Raw genomic sequence first — 16,132 nt, forward strand, 5'->3', positions numbered from 1 at the left:
GTAACTGTGTTTTTAGTAGATTTCATAGGAATTTCCTTATACAAGATTATGTCCTCTGCAAATACAGATAGTTTTACTATTTCCTTTCCAATTTAGATGCCTTACATATCATTTTTCTTCACTAATTACCCTGGTTATAACCTCCGGTAAAAAGTTGAATAGAGGTGATGAAAACAGACATTTGTTTTTGTCTTGTTCCTGATCTTAAGGGGAAAACATTCAATCTTTCACCTGTATAAATGATGTTAGCTGGGTTTTTTTTCTTATACACCATTTAGCAGACTGAGGAAAGTACCTTCTACTTCTAGTTCATTGAGTATTTTATCATGAAAAGATATCAGGTTTTCTCAAATGTTATTTCTGCACCTATTCAAATGATTTTGTCTATTCTATCAATATGGTGCATTACATTACTTGATTTGCAGAGGTTGAACCAAAGTTGCATTCCTGGGAAAAAGCCAACTTAGTCATGGTATAATTATATTTATATACACATATGTTGCTAGATTTTGTCACAAGTATTTTAAGAATTTTTGTGCCAATATTCATAAGAAATTTAGTCTACAGTTTTATTTGTTATCTTGTTTGTTTGTTTGTTTTGGTATCAGGATAATATTGCCCTCATAAAAAGTGTCCCCTTCTATTTTATGGAAGAGTTTGTGAAGGAACGGTTTTATGTCTTACTTGATTGTTTGGTACAAGTGAAATGAAATAACTCCATCTAGGCGTGGGCTTTCCGTTAATGGAAAGTTTATAAAATTACTAATTCAGTGTCTATTTTTATGGTCCATTCAGATTTTCTATTTCTCCCTAAGTTTCAGTAATTTGCATCTTTCTAGGAATTTTCCATTTCATCTAAGTTATCTACTTTGTTGACATTCTCTGTTTTATAGTATCCTAAAGTCTATTTTTATTTATTTAAAGATCACTAGTAATATCCCACTTTTATTCCTGATTTTATTTATTTGTCTAATACTGGAGATTCTTGCTTTTCTTACCAAGATTTATTATATTTTCTTGGCTGAATATTTTCCCTATTTGTTGAATGCCCTTAGGACAAGTTCCAGAGATTTTAAGTGATTTTTCCCCATTTTTTTTAATTATGGTAAATTACACATAACAAAAAATTTACCATCTTAATCATCTTTAAGTGTACACTTCAGTAATGCTATATACATACATAAAGTTGTGCTATCATCACTACTATCCATATGCAGAACTCTTATTATCTCGTAAAACTGAACCTCTCTACCCATTAAACAATAGGTCTCCATTCCAATCCTCCAGTCCGGACAACCACCATTCTACTTTCTATTTCTATGATTTTGAGTACTCTCAGTACCTCATATAAGTGAAATCATATAGTATTTTGTGATTGGGTTGTTTCATTTAGTATAATATCCTCAAGGTTCACCCTGTTATAGCATGTCAAGACTTTCTTCCTTTTTAAAGCTGAAAAATATTCCATTGTATGTATACACCACACTTTCCTTATTCATTCCTCTGTTGATGGACACATGGGTTGTTTCCCCATCTTAGCTATTATGAATAATGCCACTATGAATGTGGGTGTAAAAATATCTCTCTGAGACCCTGCTTTCAGTTCTTCTTAATATATATCCAGGAATGGAATTGTTGGATAAAATGGTAATTCAATTTTCAAGTTTTTGAGCAATTGCTGTGCTCTTTTCCACAGAAGATGTATCATTTTACATTTCCACCAATGGTTCACATGGGTTTCAATTTCTCCACATACTTGCCAACACTTGTAATTTTTCTGTTTTGGGATTTTTTGTGTGTGTTTGTTTTGATTTGTTTTTTGCTTTTTGAGAGCATCCATCCTAATGCATACAAGGTGTTATCTCATTGTAGTTTAGATTTGCATTTCCCTAGTGATGAGTGATGTTAAGAATCTTCTCTATTAACTGAGGATTGCTGGAGGGGATGGGGGGTATGCGGTGGCTGGGTGATAGACATTGGGGAGGGCATGTGTTGTGGTGAGTGCTCTGTATTGTGTAAGACTGATGAATCACAGACCTGTACCCTGAAACAAATAATGCATTATATGTTAATAATAATAAAAATAAATAAAATTAAAAAAAAGAATCTTCTCTCTTGCTCTTTCAAGATTATCTTTTTGTCTTGGCTTTCAGAATTTGATTATGTATTTCAAGGTGGGTCTCTCTCTCACCTGGAGTTAGTTGAGCTTCTTGGATATTCATATTCATATCTTTCATCAAATTTGGGAAAGGCTCAGCCATTATTTCTTCAAATATTCTCCTTTACCCTTTCTCTCTCTTCTCCTGGGAATCCTATGATGCATATGTTGGTGCACTTAAAGTTGTCACACAGGTCCTTTGTGCTGTTCACTTTTCTTCAGTCTTTATTCTTTCTGTTCTTCAGTGAAATAATCTCCATTGTCCTATTTTCACATTTGCTGACTCTTCTGCCTCTTCACATTTTTCTCTACATCTTTTATTAGTGCTTTGAGCATGTTTAATTAAGTTGTTGTAAAGTCTTTGTCTAATAAATCCACCATTAGGTCTTTTTTAGGGATAGTTTCTATTGATTTCTTTTTCCCTTGAATGGAACAAACTTTCCTGTTTCTCTGTTTGCCTTGTGATTTGTTGTTGTTGAAAGCTGGATATTTGAATAAATAATGTAACTCTGGAGATAAAATCCTCCCCCTCCCTAGGGTTTGCTGGGGCTTTTGTTTTGTTTTGGCATTAATTAACTAATTAACTAATTAATTTTTAATTGTTGCAGGTTGTCTTTGTGCTAAAGGTCAGCCTGAGGTGTAGATTTAAGGCCTTCTTGAGTCTGAGCTTTTCCCCAAGCATGCAGGATGACTTTCTCAATATCCTCACATAAGCAGTTGCTTTTAAATGTCCTAGTCTTTAATGTCTGGCTCCAAAAAATTTGAAAAAGAGAAAAATGAGGGCAGGGAATAAAAAGAGCTGCAGTCTTCCAAGTCCCCTGGAAGTCACTTCAGGAAAGAGGGAGGGTTTTGCAACAATGGGGGGAGATACATAACTACAGACACCACCTCTTCTTCTGCATTTGGTATCAGTTTTTGCAGTGAGTGATCTGAACCCTCATATTTGGAGGACAGTGTCCTTTGTGCTTACTCTGGCTCTCACAAGTTGTGTGCAAGCTGTTACTGCAATGCTTTCCTGGTTGCCTGCCATGGGGCTGGGGTGGGATGTGGGTGGCTACTGGGGTGCTGAAATTGACCAAAATTAACTGTAATTTACCATCCAAACCTTCCTCTGGAAGTTGCAAGCCTTCAGTAGACTTTAGTGCTCCAAAATACCGTCTGATATGATCGTTGTCTAGGTGGGAAAAAGGATTCTGGTGCTTCCTACTCTTCTATCTCCCCAGATTTCTCTTTTAAATTATTTTTTTAAATAAATTTCACCAGTTAAATTGTTGTGTTGCTGGGGCAAGGTTGGTGGGAAGCTCCTTAATTTGCTATCCTGGAAGTCCCCCAGCTTCTACAAAGATCCATATACATTTCTGGAAATTTGATGCAAGCTCTGTATCTTTTCCCAGAGAAAGTCATGATCACAAACATAGTAAATTTTTATAAGAACTCAGGATAATTCTTTAGTTTTCTCAGATTTTAGGAACGTTAGATTAAGATGTTATTAATGAAGGTCTGCAGAAGGGAAAGAGTGCGAGTTTGCAGACGGTCCTAGATCTCAACTTTGCCTTGTACTAAATTTAGCTAATCATTTATGAAGCAAAATAGAAATAGAGAGAGTCTGTGTTTGGCCTTGTCACTGGTAAATAGAGGAGGCAGCTATGAGTCTTATCTAAGTAATATAGAAAAGAGTTTTTTTTTTTTTTGGTTGTTTTTTTTTTCTTTTTTTACAGTAAGCCCTTCTCAGAACACAAAAGGAGAGGATGATATCTTAAATTTCATTGTTTTCTAGGATCACTGGGCTCACCAAAATCCAGCACTGTCATAGCAGACTGGTTAAGATGTGCAGTGACATCATCTCTGTCCCTCATTGGGTCTCTGCTACCTTGTTTATATATTGCACAGCCCCATTCAATTCCTTTGAAGAAAGAGTTGTGTAGGAGGAGGGACCCCCAGCACATGCCCTTTGAGCTCCACACACATCCACCCCAAAGAATGAAGACTTGCTGTCAAATTTGTTCCCAGACATGATTAAGCCAGGTTGACCAATGGGCAGGGTTGCTGTACATTAAAAATCATGTGCTCACAAATAAACAAACAAACAAATCATGTGCTCACATATGACTCCATACTGTTCACTCTCTCCTTTTGAGGAGTGGTTCTGGTCCTTTTGCCTCTTGGCTCATAAGACCTAAAATATTTACTATCTGGACTTTTCTGTCAAAGTTTTCCTATCCTTCGTTGAAAACGTGGTTCTCCAACAGAAGCATGAATCAAAATTACCTGGAGACCTCTCAGTACGGAGTGCTGAACTATACTCTCAGACTTTCTGATTCAGTGGGTAGCAGTTGGGGGCTGGGTATTTGTATTTCTAATAAATGCCCAGGTGATGCTTAGGCTGCAGGTTTAGAGACCACACTTTGAGAACCGTTGACCTGGACCTTCACTGTCCCTCACTTCCCATATTCCACCTCCTTAACCTGTTCCCTTCCAATAAAAATAACAATTCTTGGCCTACAGAAAAGGAAGAGATGTTGCCCTGTTGGAAAAACATCTACCATTCTCAGATGTGAGAAAGTTGAAGGCTGTCTGGAAGTAGAAAGGTCAGACAGGCAATTCAGAGAATGATTACCTAAAGGATATCTAACTGTCCCCCACCCACAATTAACGAATAATAACATTTTGTCATAGTCACTTCATATTTAATTTTTTTCATATAAATAACACTGATGGTTATTTTATCAAATACTATTCATGTTCTCTAATTATTGTCCCTACTATCGCTGCTCACCACATCACTTTGAACAGAGGGGCAGCAGTATCATGAATTTGCTGCATGCTCTCTCTGTCCTTGTGTTTATATCATTACTGTGTGTGTGTGTGTGTGTATACATATATGTATATACATACATACAGATATGTATACATGTATACTATATGCATACATATATGTACACACACATATACATAGTGTTGTTTGCTTGTGTTTTAATGTTAATAATATGACATCACTTTGTATGCAACTGTTTTGTGCAGGTCTTAGCCTACCAATAACCAGTGCTGTGGCTAGACAGGCCTTTGTGCTTCTTATAACGATCGTAAGATTCTCTTCACCAATAACTATCGGAAAACGTTAAAAAAAGTAGTTTATTACTTGCAAGACTAGGGAATTACACAGAACACTTAGGGATACACCGCAAGCTTGTGGGTAGAGGGAAAGTGGGCCTGGGGTTCTGCTTCTATTGGGGTTGAAGTTGGGGCCTAAGGTTTCTTGGGCTAATTCTTTATTGGTTAATTTAAAATATAAGAGCAGGAATTTAAAGCATGGGAAGAGAAAAAAAAAAATTTGGCCCAAATGGTCAGTTTTCTAAGTCAACCAAGATCTCTAAAACAAAGGAGCCTCAATGGGGCAAGGCGGCCTGGCTCTTTATCTGGTCCTGTGGCTGGTGATGGATTTATTGGAGGTAGGGGTCTTCAAAGTGGATGTCTAGACAAGCAAAGCTTAAGTCAGGCACTTGCATTGCAAAAAAACAAAACAAAACAAAACAAAAAACTCTCAGGTTTTATACTGCAATAACATTTTGTTTTTTACTGATTGTTACATATTTTTGTATCTTCTAGGCTGATATAAATAGAAATCATTTTATTTATTCTAAGTGCTATATAGGATTCTCTCATGATTATCCCTCACTTTATTTGTTCATACTCTCATTGATGAACATTTAGATTTTTTTCCTAATTTACTGCTTTTATAAACAATGTTGCTGTGAACTTTTGCTGCATGTCATTTTATGCATATGAACCTGAGTTTCTTTTGAGTGTGCGTATATGGAACTGGAAAAGTAGAATTGGTAAAGATTGCATGTTCTCAAATGTACTGAGTATTACCAGATTATTCTCAAAAGCGTTTGTACCGATTTGTCCTCTGAATGAAAATGTCCTTTCTTTACTCCTTTGCCTGTAGCTGGAATTGCTGGACTGACATCTTAACAGATAGGCATTTGTGGTGCTTACAACCTGGAACAGCGCTGTCCACTAGAAGTTTCTGTGAAGACAGTATTATTCTCAGTGTGCACTGTCTGAGATAGTAGGCACTAGTCGCACATGCTGTGGAGCAGGGGAATGTGGTGAGTGTAATTGAGGGACAGGTTTCTAAATTTAATTTAAATTTAATTAGTTTAATTTTAATGTATATAGCCACGTGTGGTTGGGGTTACCAGAGCAGACAACAGAGCTCTAGATGGAGAGAAAAGATCTCCCAACGCTGATAATATCTGACAAGTGTCACCTGGGAGAACAGAGTAAATGTGGCAGAAGTTTAGAGGAAGGCGAGACCCCCTGCAGTAAAGTGGGGGTAATTTAGGAAGGCCATGTTTGAAGCAGGGGTAGGGTTTCTGTTGGGAGAGAAGTCTGAGCAAAGCAGTCAGTCTGCAGTGGGGAGATGAATCAGCAGACACTAAAAATGACAACTCCATACAATATAGATACAACAGTAAGTAAAAAACAATAAAAATGAATGATATGGATGCTTGACAACTTCCAAGAGATGTTTAATGCAGGCAAGAACTGAATATATATGTGTGTATATATGTATATATATATTTGTGTGTGTGTGATTGGAGACCTTAAAAATCACTATTTTTTTCAAACACTCTTTAATTCTTTTTTTAATTTTTTAAAATTTTTATTTAAATTCAATTTAATTAACATAGAGTGGTATTAATAGTTTCAGAGTTAGAACTTAGTGATTCATCAGTTGCATATAACACCCAGTGCTCATTACATCACGTGACCCCCTTAATGCCCATCACCCAATTACCCCATCGCTCCACCCACCTCCCCTACGGCAACAGTTTGTTTCCTAAAGTTAAGAGTCTCTTATGGTTTGTCTCCCTCTCTGATTTCATCTTATTTCATTTTTCCATTCCTTCCCCTATGCTCCTCTGTTTTGTTTCTTAAATTCCACATATGAGTGAAATCATCTGATTTGTCTTTCTCTGTCAAATGGTCTTTAATTCATGATAATTTTTTCTTATCTTTTAAAGATTAGTAGATTTTGTGGCTTTATAGGAACAAATAATTTAACGAACAATTAAGAACCAGATTTATCCATAGTAACAAGGTGATTTTCAGGAGTTGAAAAAGTCTGAACAGAACCTTGACTTGAATAGCAGAAGTTCTAAATAGAAAATTACACAAATAGATTGCTGAAAATTTCTGCCTCTGTGTGTGTCCTTCAGCAAATCCTTATTATGACACATTATGGACTGATTATTCTAAAGTACCTGCTGTGATCTTAGTCAATACAAAGTGTAAATTATTTAGGAGACAGCCTTTGTTCTTTCTTATAGAAACACAAGGCAGCCACAAGTTTTCTTTCAAGTAAAAAACAAAACAAAACAAAATAAAACAAAAGAATCTGATAAAAAGCATACGCATTAAGGTTTTGATTTAATTTTCTCCTTCTTCGTGGTCTTTGTATATCCAAAGGGAAGTGGAGATGTTGTACACATTTCCAGTTGGTTTGAAGAGAGATAGACTTAATTGCCTTGATACTTTTGGGGGGAAATGGCCTTGGGCATCTAGCTGTTGCTTTGGTTAATCAAAAAAAAAAAAAGAGAGAATGGATTTTTTTTATTTAGCAATCTTGAACTTGCAAAACAAAACAAAACAAAACAAAAAAAAAGTGAGCATAGTTTTTGAGCTGATGCACTATCTCCCCTGAATACTCTAGTATTTATCTCCTCTAAACAAGAATATTCTTCCACATAACCATAGTGATCTCATCAGAATCAGGAAAGAAATTGATACATTATTACCATCTAATCTTCAGATTCCATTACAGGTTTCCAAATGTCCCAATAGCATCCTTTAGAGTGAGAAGGTGTAAATCAGAATCACACACTGCTCTCAGTCTCCGTGTCTCTTTAACCGATTTCACACTGAAACAATTCATCATCTGTTCCTCAAGTTCATGCTCTTGACATGTTGGAATATTGCAGGCCAGTTATTTTTACAATGTGCCTCAATTTTGATCTGTCTAAAATGGGCTCGCGTTTAGTTTCATATTATGCATTTTTAACAGGAATCTCTGAAAACTGATGTTGTGTTCTTCTGTTGCATCTGTGACAGCTTGCATTTTCCAGGATGGCATCATGAAGATCTTCCACCCGCATGCTGGTCTTACAATGTGTTGTTGACTCTCCTTCTATTGAGAGGTGGGATCTAGGTTCTCTCTTCTTGATATTGGTGGCTCTGCAACTGTGGAGGAATGGGTGCTAAGTATCTTCCAAAGTCAGGTCATAAAAAGCAATATAGCTTCCTCTTGGTGGGTTTGGGATGCTTACTCTTGGAACTTGGTCAACATGTCCCAGGAAAGCAGAGAGACCGTATGAAGTAGCCGTATGTGTATATTCTGTCTGAGAACCACAGATGAGACCTTAGTTGACAGTGAGCACTAACTTCCAATGTCCCAATGTCCTTTGTAGGTGAACAAGTCTTTAGCTGCTTCCAGCCTTCAGCGACAGAACCACCTCTAGCCTTCAACTGTCCTCTCTTGAGGCCTCAGACATCATGAAGACAAGTCATTGCTTTAAAATTCTGTCCTGAGCCATCGTGATTCTCCCCAGCCAGGTGTGGATGCAAATGCGGCCCTTCCCTACCTCATGACTTAAGGATTAAATTGCTTAGGAAGGAAAGGGAAGAAGAATAGTAATAAGATTTGGATTTGATTATCAACTGGTAATCATATCTGTATTCCGGAATCACCATTTACAAACAGTGTCATCTTCGGCTTCTTGTGAAGCTGGAGACCCTCAGCTTCCTCTTCTGCAAAGTGTGGGTGATGATGAAGCCACCTCCCACCTGAGGTGGTTGTGAATGCTACATTGTTAAATGTGTTCTCATCCTACACACTCACCCAGGCCACACAAGCCTGCTTCTAAAAGTCAGTTTTGAGTCATCTTTATCTACCTGGTGTTTAGCTCATAGTAAGCACCCCATACATTGTTTATAGTGAATGAGTCAATTATATTAAAAAAATCCTTATAAATTATAAGGATTATAAATTTATAAATTTATAAATTATAAAGTGTCATCTAAGTGATGGCTCCGATTACCAAACAATGACTTTTATCTCTCCGAAATAGTCAACTAATTATTCACATATTTTTATGTGTAAAACCATTTTTAGAATGTCATCTAGCAGACTTCCTGACGTATGATAAGTGCTCACTGAAAACGAATAACCAGATGAGCAGAGGTACGGTTGGATGGGTGGGTTAATAAGTAAATGCTGAGTAGATGTTTACAAAAGAAGGTATTTTGGACTGATTTAATTTTTCAGACCTTGCACAGATGGAAACACTTGAGAGTTTCACGTGAATTAAACGAGGGAAGTACTTGGCTAGCCACACAGTACAGAATAGACGAGAGATGTTCCATTCAGTTGAGCAGATTGTTTAGATGTCATAAATGGAGGACTGTTACATAGTACAAGAAACTGAGTGCGATTATTATGCTGGTAATTTGTATAACTGTTTTGCAATATATTACACCATAAAGTCCGAATTTCCAAGTGTGGTATTCAAAGTGCTTCCCCATCTGGTGGCAACCTCTATGTGCAGCTTCATCTGGCATATCCCATGCTGTCCCAGGCCCTCTCTTTCATATGGCTCTGAGTTGAACATTTCTCTTTTCTCAGGACTTTTCTTCTCTTGCAAAATGCAAATAATAATAACTTCCCTGCATCTCCCATTGGATTGACGAGACTCAAATGGTACAAAACATAATAACGAGTAAATATAATTTCATCCATCAAATATTTACTGATTATGTAACTCATGCCATGAATTGCCAAAAGCACCGAGGATGGGTAAGTCATAGCCCCTACCCCCACACTGAAATGAAGAACACAGACAAGAAAATGGCCATGCCCAATACAAGGCTGCCAGTGCCATCAATCTGCATTGTAAATATCGTTGGCACACAGCTAGTTATTATTATTTTGTATTCAACAAATATTTATTGAGCACCCCCTATAAGCTAATTTAGTTGTTGATGGTTAGCATAGTTCCAATGAAACAGTCTCTGTTTTTCATAGAACTTATTTATTTAAGTACAGTGAACAGGCAATAAATAATCAAGTGAATAAAGAATGTGATTATACTTGGAGAGAAACGCTTTGAAGAAAAATAAAGCAGGGTAAAGGGACAGGGACTAATGGGGAAGGGAGGGAGGACCAGTTTGTTTGTTTTAGGGAAGGACGGCCCCTCTGAGGAGAAAATCTTTGAGAATGTCTGATGAAATTAAGGATCAGAGACTTCTAAATAATAAGTGGGGAGGCAGAGGGAACAGTAAGTGAAAAGGTCCTGAGGTAGAAATGTGTTTCTGAGTTACAGGAACAGCAATAACTCCAGTAATTGGAATAGACTGAGTGGACCATGTGGTGTGAAATGAAGTTGGAGGTACCGGCAGGGTCCCAACCGTGTAGGACGTTGTCCATACTAACAGAGCTTAAATGTTGCTTACATTGATTGAGTGTGTGTGTGTGTGATTGAGTGCTTTCATTAGAATTTTGAGTGGGGGAGTATCATGATCTGACTTATACGTTAAAATGAAAATAAGCAGGTGGGGAGGCGGAATGGAGGATATTGCAGTATCCAGTAAGAGATGAGGCTGGCTGGAACTGAGGGGTAGGGGTAGGGGTGAAGTGGTGGAGAAGTGGTCATACTCACAAGATTTGTTGGAAGTAACTGGAGAGACTTGCTAATGGATTAGGCATGAGGGACAAGAAAAAACAATCAAGTTTTTGACCTGACCAACTCGTTCTTAGGCAGGCAATGGGATGCATGAGTCGGGAACTTGGGAGCAGTCATGGCTAAAGATATAAATGTGAGAGTAATGGACACATTGATGGTATTTAAAGTCATGGGACCGCTTGCTGAGGAAGGGTGTGTGGTCAGCAAGGGGAAGAATGAAAGAGCTGAGCCCAGAATACACCAATATTTACGGGTGGTGGAGGCGGAGTAGGCAGCAAGGGAGTCTGATGAGAACAGGCTGCTTTCTCAGGAGATGGGAGAAAGCCAAGAGGTAGCGATTTTCCAAGCACCAAGTAAGAAAATGTTTTAAAAGGGATGGAGTGATCCATCATGTCACTTTCCTGAAATCCTACAACGAGGACTGAGTTGGAATCGTTGGCCCTGCTAGCCTGGGGGTTTGCCCGTCACACTGACAACTACAGTTCTATTGCAGTGCTGGGGACAACATGCTCACTGAAATGAGTTCAAAACAAAATAGAAGGTGAGGAAGGGTGAAAGTGATAGGCAACTAATCTCATGGCTTACATCACTGGATCCACCATCAGTTATATTGAAATCAACAAAAATGGTGATCAGGAGAAACGCTGGAAACGCTGGAAGGAAAGATGGTGACCAGGTGTCAAATTCTGTAATGACTGAAGTGACTGGACTGTAGTTGATGATTGCCACAGAGAGAGGTGGGGGTGTTATCATCTGAGGACATGTATTTTGAAGGAGCACCGATGGATATTTTGACAGAGAGGAGGAATGGTGTCTTGAGGCAGCGACAAGAAGAAAAGAGAACTTCCACCCTACATTTATGCCCTGTAGTAGTACATGGGCTGCGGGAGAAGAGAAGGCTATTCCTTTTGAGAGATGCAAGGGACGCTCAGGGCAATGGACATCAGAACCCAGGAATCAGGAGCAGTCAGGGAATGCTTCATGGAGGAGGTGATACTTGAAGTGAACATCAGAGCATGAACAGAGGTTTGTTAAGCTGATAGCAAAGGAAAGGGCACCTCGTGAAAAGAAAAGCATATGAATAAACTCAGGTCTGAGAAATAGCAGTGTTCAGGACCATCTGCGGTTTAATCTGTGTAGATAAAAAAGAAAAAACACAAATGAGGAATGGAACAGACACGAGGATGTTCAGGTAGATAAGAGGCCCATGAACACACTTGAAGGATCTTGGCAACTATAAAGTAATATTTTTTATTACTCATATTGATACATACTAGATATGAAATAAATGTTTCATCAATCAGTGAATAAATCCAGCTAATATCAATCAAGCTCATCCTGTATGTAGGGCCCCAGGTTATATGCATACACTGACACATTTACTTCTGGTGCCAAATCTATGGTAGGTGCTGCAAACATTCTGTCATAGGGGAGGAAACAGACACCGAGAAATCACTTGTCTTGCCCAAAGTGATGCAAGTAGTAAATTGTGGACCTGGACTTTGAGCTCAGCAATTCCAACTCAACAGACCGGTTTTAACCATTATTGCCAGAACAGATCAATATTAGAGGAATTATAAAACAAAACTAGGAACAGAGAGGTCTGGAATTCTAGGCTTTGGTCTTTTACTAGTGAGCGTGAGGGCAATATGAGGATGACACTTGCCCTCTCAAGAATTCAGTAAATGAAAGCATTTACACGAGGTTACCATGTCCTGTACCTGTTCTGTGGGTTTTCATTGAAAATCATCCCAAGGTCAAATAGATTAGAGACAGAGTATACTGTGTCCCATATTTAGATATTTACAATGTGCACTCAGACGCCAAAGACTCCGCCCAAGTTCTGCTGCATAGAAACCAGTGTTCTCCAGACATGAGTGGGTTGGGCACTGGCTCTTCTTCTGAGTCAACAGAAATGAACTAAAGATCTATATTGCGATAGGTGTACAGTACTTGTAAGAGTGAAGCAAAGTGAGAAAAAAAGAGAAATGCTGCAAGTACCCTTTGAATTTTAAGAGGGGAAAACCTCACAAGTGTTTAGAAGTTACTACTATATGTCAGACATCTCACAAACACAGCCTCAGTTCATCCTCATGTCAAATATGTTGGCAGATGTTATGCTGATGTAGGAACAGGCTCAGAGAAGTCAGTGGGCATCCCTGAAGTCATGTACATCCCAACATGGTAAAGAGGGCTTTGTAACCTAAGATTATTGGCTACAAAGCCTGTGCTTTTGCCACTATATCATGATGCCTCTGTATAAGTGGTCACGAGAACAGTTTTCATAATTATAATAATACATGTCTATAAAGCAGGGATCAGCAATCCTTTTCTGCAAAGGGCCAAATGGCAAGTACTTTAGGCTTTGTGAGCCAGAGTCTCTGTCACCACTACTCAGATCTGGCCTGGTGGTCCTAAAGCAGCCGTAGGTCAAATGTAAACAATGGGCATGGCTGTGTTCCAGTAAATTTCCTTTATGAAAACCGGTGGCTAGTCAGATTTGACCTGGGGGCTGTCGTGGACTGCCCTGCGATATAATGGTTGCAGTTTGTAACCCTCATCTGCTATCCGTTCATCTAAGATTCTCAGCCACTGGGTAAAGAAGGCACTATTGTTCCATTTTACAGATTAGGGGACCAAGTTTCAGGGAGGGAAGGACTTGTCCATGCTCACAGAGTGATGTCCATGTTCACAAAGATACTAGACACTTTGTAAACAAAATAGTATGTATATCCCACTCTCCACTACTCACCAGGGGACCTGAGATCAACGGCTCTGTGTTTTCATGTTTGCATGACAACGTGTCTAGACAAAATAGGTGTAAAATAAATGACTGTTGATGGGTGGTGGAATGTACGCCCAGGTTAGAACCACATGCTTCTTCTGGATGTGCTTCTTCGGTCAAACTCGTCCAACCCCACAAATGGCAGCTAATCTGAATTTATTGCACATAGAATAGCGTACTGAGTTGTAAGCTCTGATCTATGCCCTCAGGAAGGTTATAGGGCATTCATGGGCTGTGCAGCAGAGAAACAAATGACAAAGGCTCAGGGAGCTCACCATTTGCCGTCTGCCTTTTCTTCCTCTGGCCTGGAACCATCGCTACCTAGGAGTGACCTCTATTGATGGTTGGGGATCTGGGCCTCAAAGGTTAAGGAACCTGCCCAAGGTTGCACACCTGGTAGCAATCTGTCAACAGGAGGCCAGCCTTCACGAGGCTGGGATCATCAGGGCAGGCTGAATGCATGAGCTGGATCACAGACAAATGGACAAGGCTGGTGTTCATCAGAGCAGGTACGTATCCAGGTGACCGCTTCAGACTGCACAATAAGAGTAAGAAGAAGGCTGTGTAGTACTGGCTGAGAAAGTGAACAAAGTTACCTAATGTCATGGTCCCCTTTGGGCTGCTGTCGCAAAATCCCATAGACTGGGTGCCTTGTTAACAGCAGAAATTTATTTCTCAAGTTCTGGAGGCTGGAAGTGCGAGATCAGGGTGCCCGTGCAGCTGGGGGTCTGGTGAGGGCTCGCTGCCCCGTCCCAGACTTCTCACTGTGCCTCACATGGGGGAAGGGGCTAGGGCTTTCTGTGGAGTCTCTTTTCTAAGGACACTAATCCCATTCTTAAAAGTCCCATTCCCATGATCCAATCACTTCTCAAATCCCTACTTACTAATACAGTCACCTTTAGCAGTTAGGATTTCAAAACATGAATTTTGCAGGGGAATACAAAACATTCAGACCATAGCACCTTAGTCTTAGGGGGTGGATGAACTGTTGATCCATGAACAAGGATGAAGGACACTACCCAAGTTAAGGCAGGTCACAGAATCAATGTAGAGGCATGCACCGATGGCTAAGAGGAAGTGGGGCATAGTTCACAAATTCGCGAATATTCATACCGTCATGTATTCATTAGTGTAATAAATCTGTGTGGAGTACCCACACCACGACACACCACGACTAGCCCTGGAAGGCGGGGCTCTGATCTCCATGTACAGCTGAAGAAACGGATGTTCTCGGAAGCTGCTGAAAGACCCGTGTGCAAAGATAGGTGGTGGAAATGGAATAAAGTCCAGGACCTCTGACTCCAGGTCCACCTAAGACAAGCTGGGGGCTACTTCACTCGTCTGTGTGAGGGATAAGATAACCAGAGAGAAGGCCAGGGGATGGATAAAAACAGCTTCTGAAGGACGTGAAGTGAAGCAGATGGTCCACGAGAGTGAGGGTGGGAAAAAAGCCAGGATGAAGGTTTTAGAACATTCTGCTGGAGCCCGTTTCTTAGAGACCATAGACTCTGCCCAGGTAACTGCAAGATTGGGGTTTTGTGTGAATGATGATCCCAAGAATAGTTTCTTCATTGCTGCAAAACAATTGGTATTTATAAAAATATTTCTTTGATCAGGGAGGGAAATTCATACCATCCTTCTGGAATAATCATGGCCCAAGTGAGAAGACAGGCCTGGGTCTGGCTATGACACTAATTAGCTTTGTGACCCTTACCAGTCGCTTTCTTTCTCCATTCTCGGTTTGCTCCTCTAGAAAATGAGACTTGACAGCACACGGTAGCGTGTCACCATTGTTAACAGCTCTGCTCTGGAGTCTGAGAAAACATGTCACTGCATGACTTGCAGGAGCGTCTCTCTGGGCCTCAATTTCCTCGTCTGTGCAATACATGTGCGCTCCTGGGAAGGGTGGTGTCACTATCTGGTGACATTATGAATATAATATATTTAGCACCACATGCGCAATATGCCGCATGATTAATATGTTGTTAGAAAAATCATGAACAAGTAAAGTTACATTTTCATAAGCTACTGTGATGTGGTTATTGCTCCCTGAGGCATGTTCCCATTCCCTTGAGGTGCGTGGCTTTACTTAACTTGCATTCTGAGTGGCGCACGATGCAAAACTACTGTACTCCTTGGAATTGTCTTTGCAGTGACAGCATTAGTGATGTGACTGCACCAATGATGGGTTAAAACTCTCAGAGGGGGACTAAATACCACCATGGGTGTTTTATTTCCGAAAACAAGCTTTCTAAATATCCCCATCTTTTCTGTAGCCAAAAATAATTAATACTTGAGAAATAATTAAATCTCTATTAGTCAAATGCTTTCCTTTTTATGGCATTGATATTTTCCTGGGTTGTCAGACCACAGTCTTTGTGTTTTTAAATATGAAGCACCGGAATAGGCAAACAATGGACTATATTAATACAGTAGTTCTTTACT

The sequence above is a fragment of the Callorhinus ursinus genome, unplaced genomic scaffold (genome assembly GCF_003265705.2).
Source record: "Callorhinus ursinus isolate GAN/ISIS: 27379988/994484 unplaced genomic scaffold, GSC_fseal_2.0 scaffold4, whole genome shotgun sequence".
Classification (NCBI taxonomy): domain Eukaryota; kingdom Metazoa; phylum Chordata; class Mammalia; order Carnivora; family Otariidae; genus Callorhinus; species Callorhinus ursinus.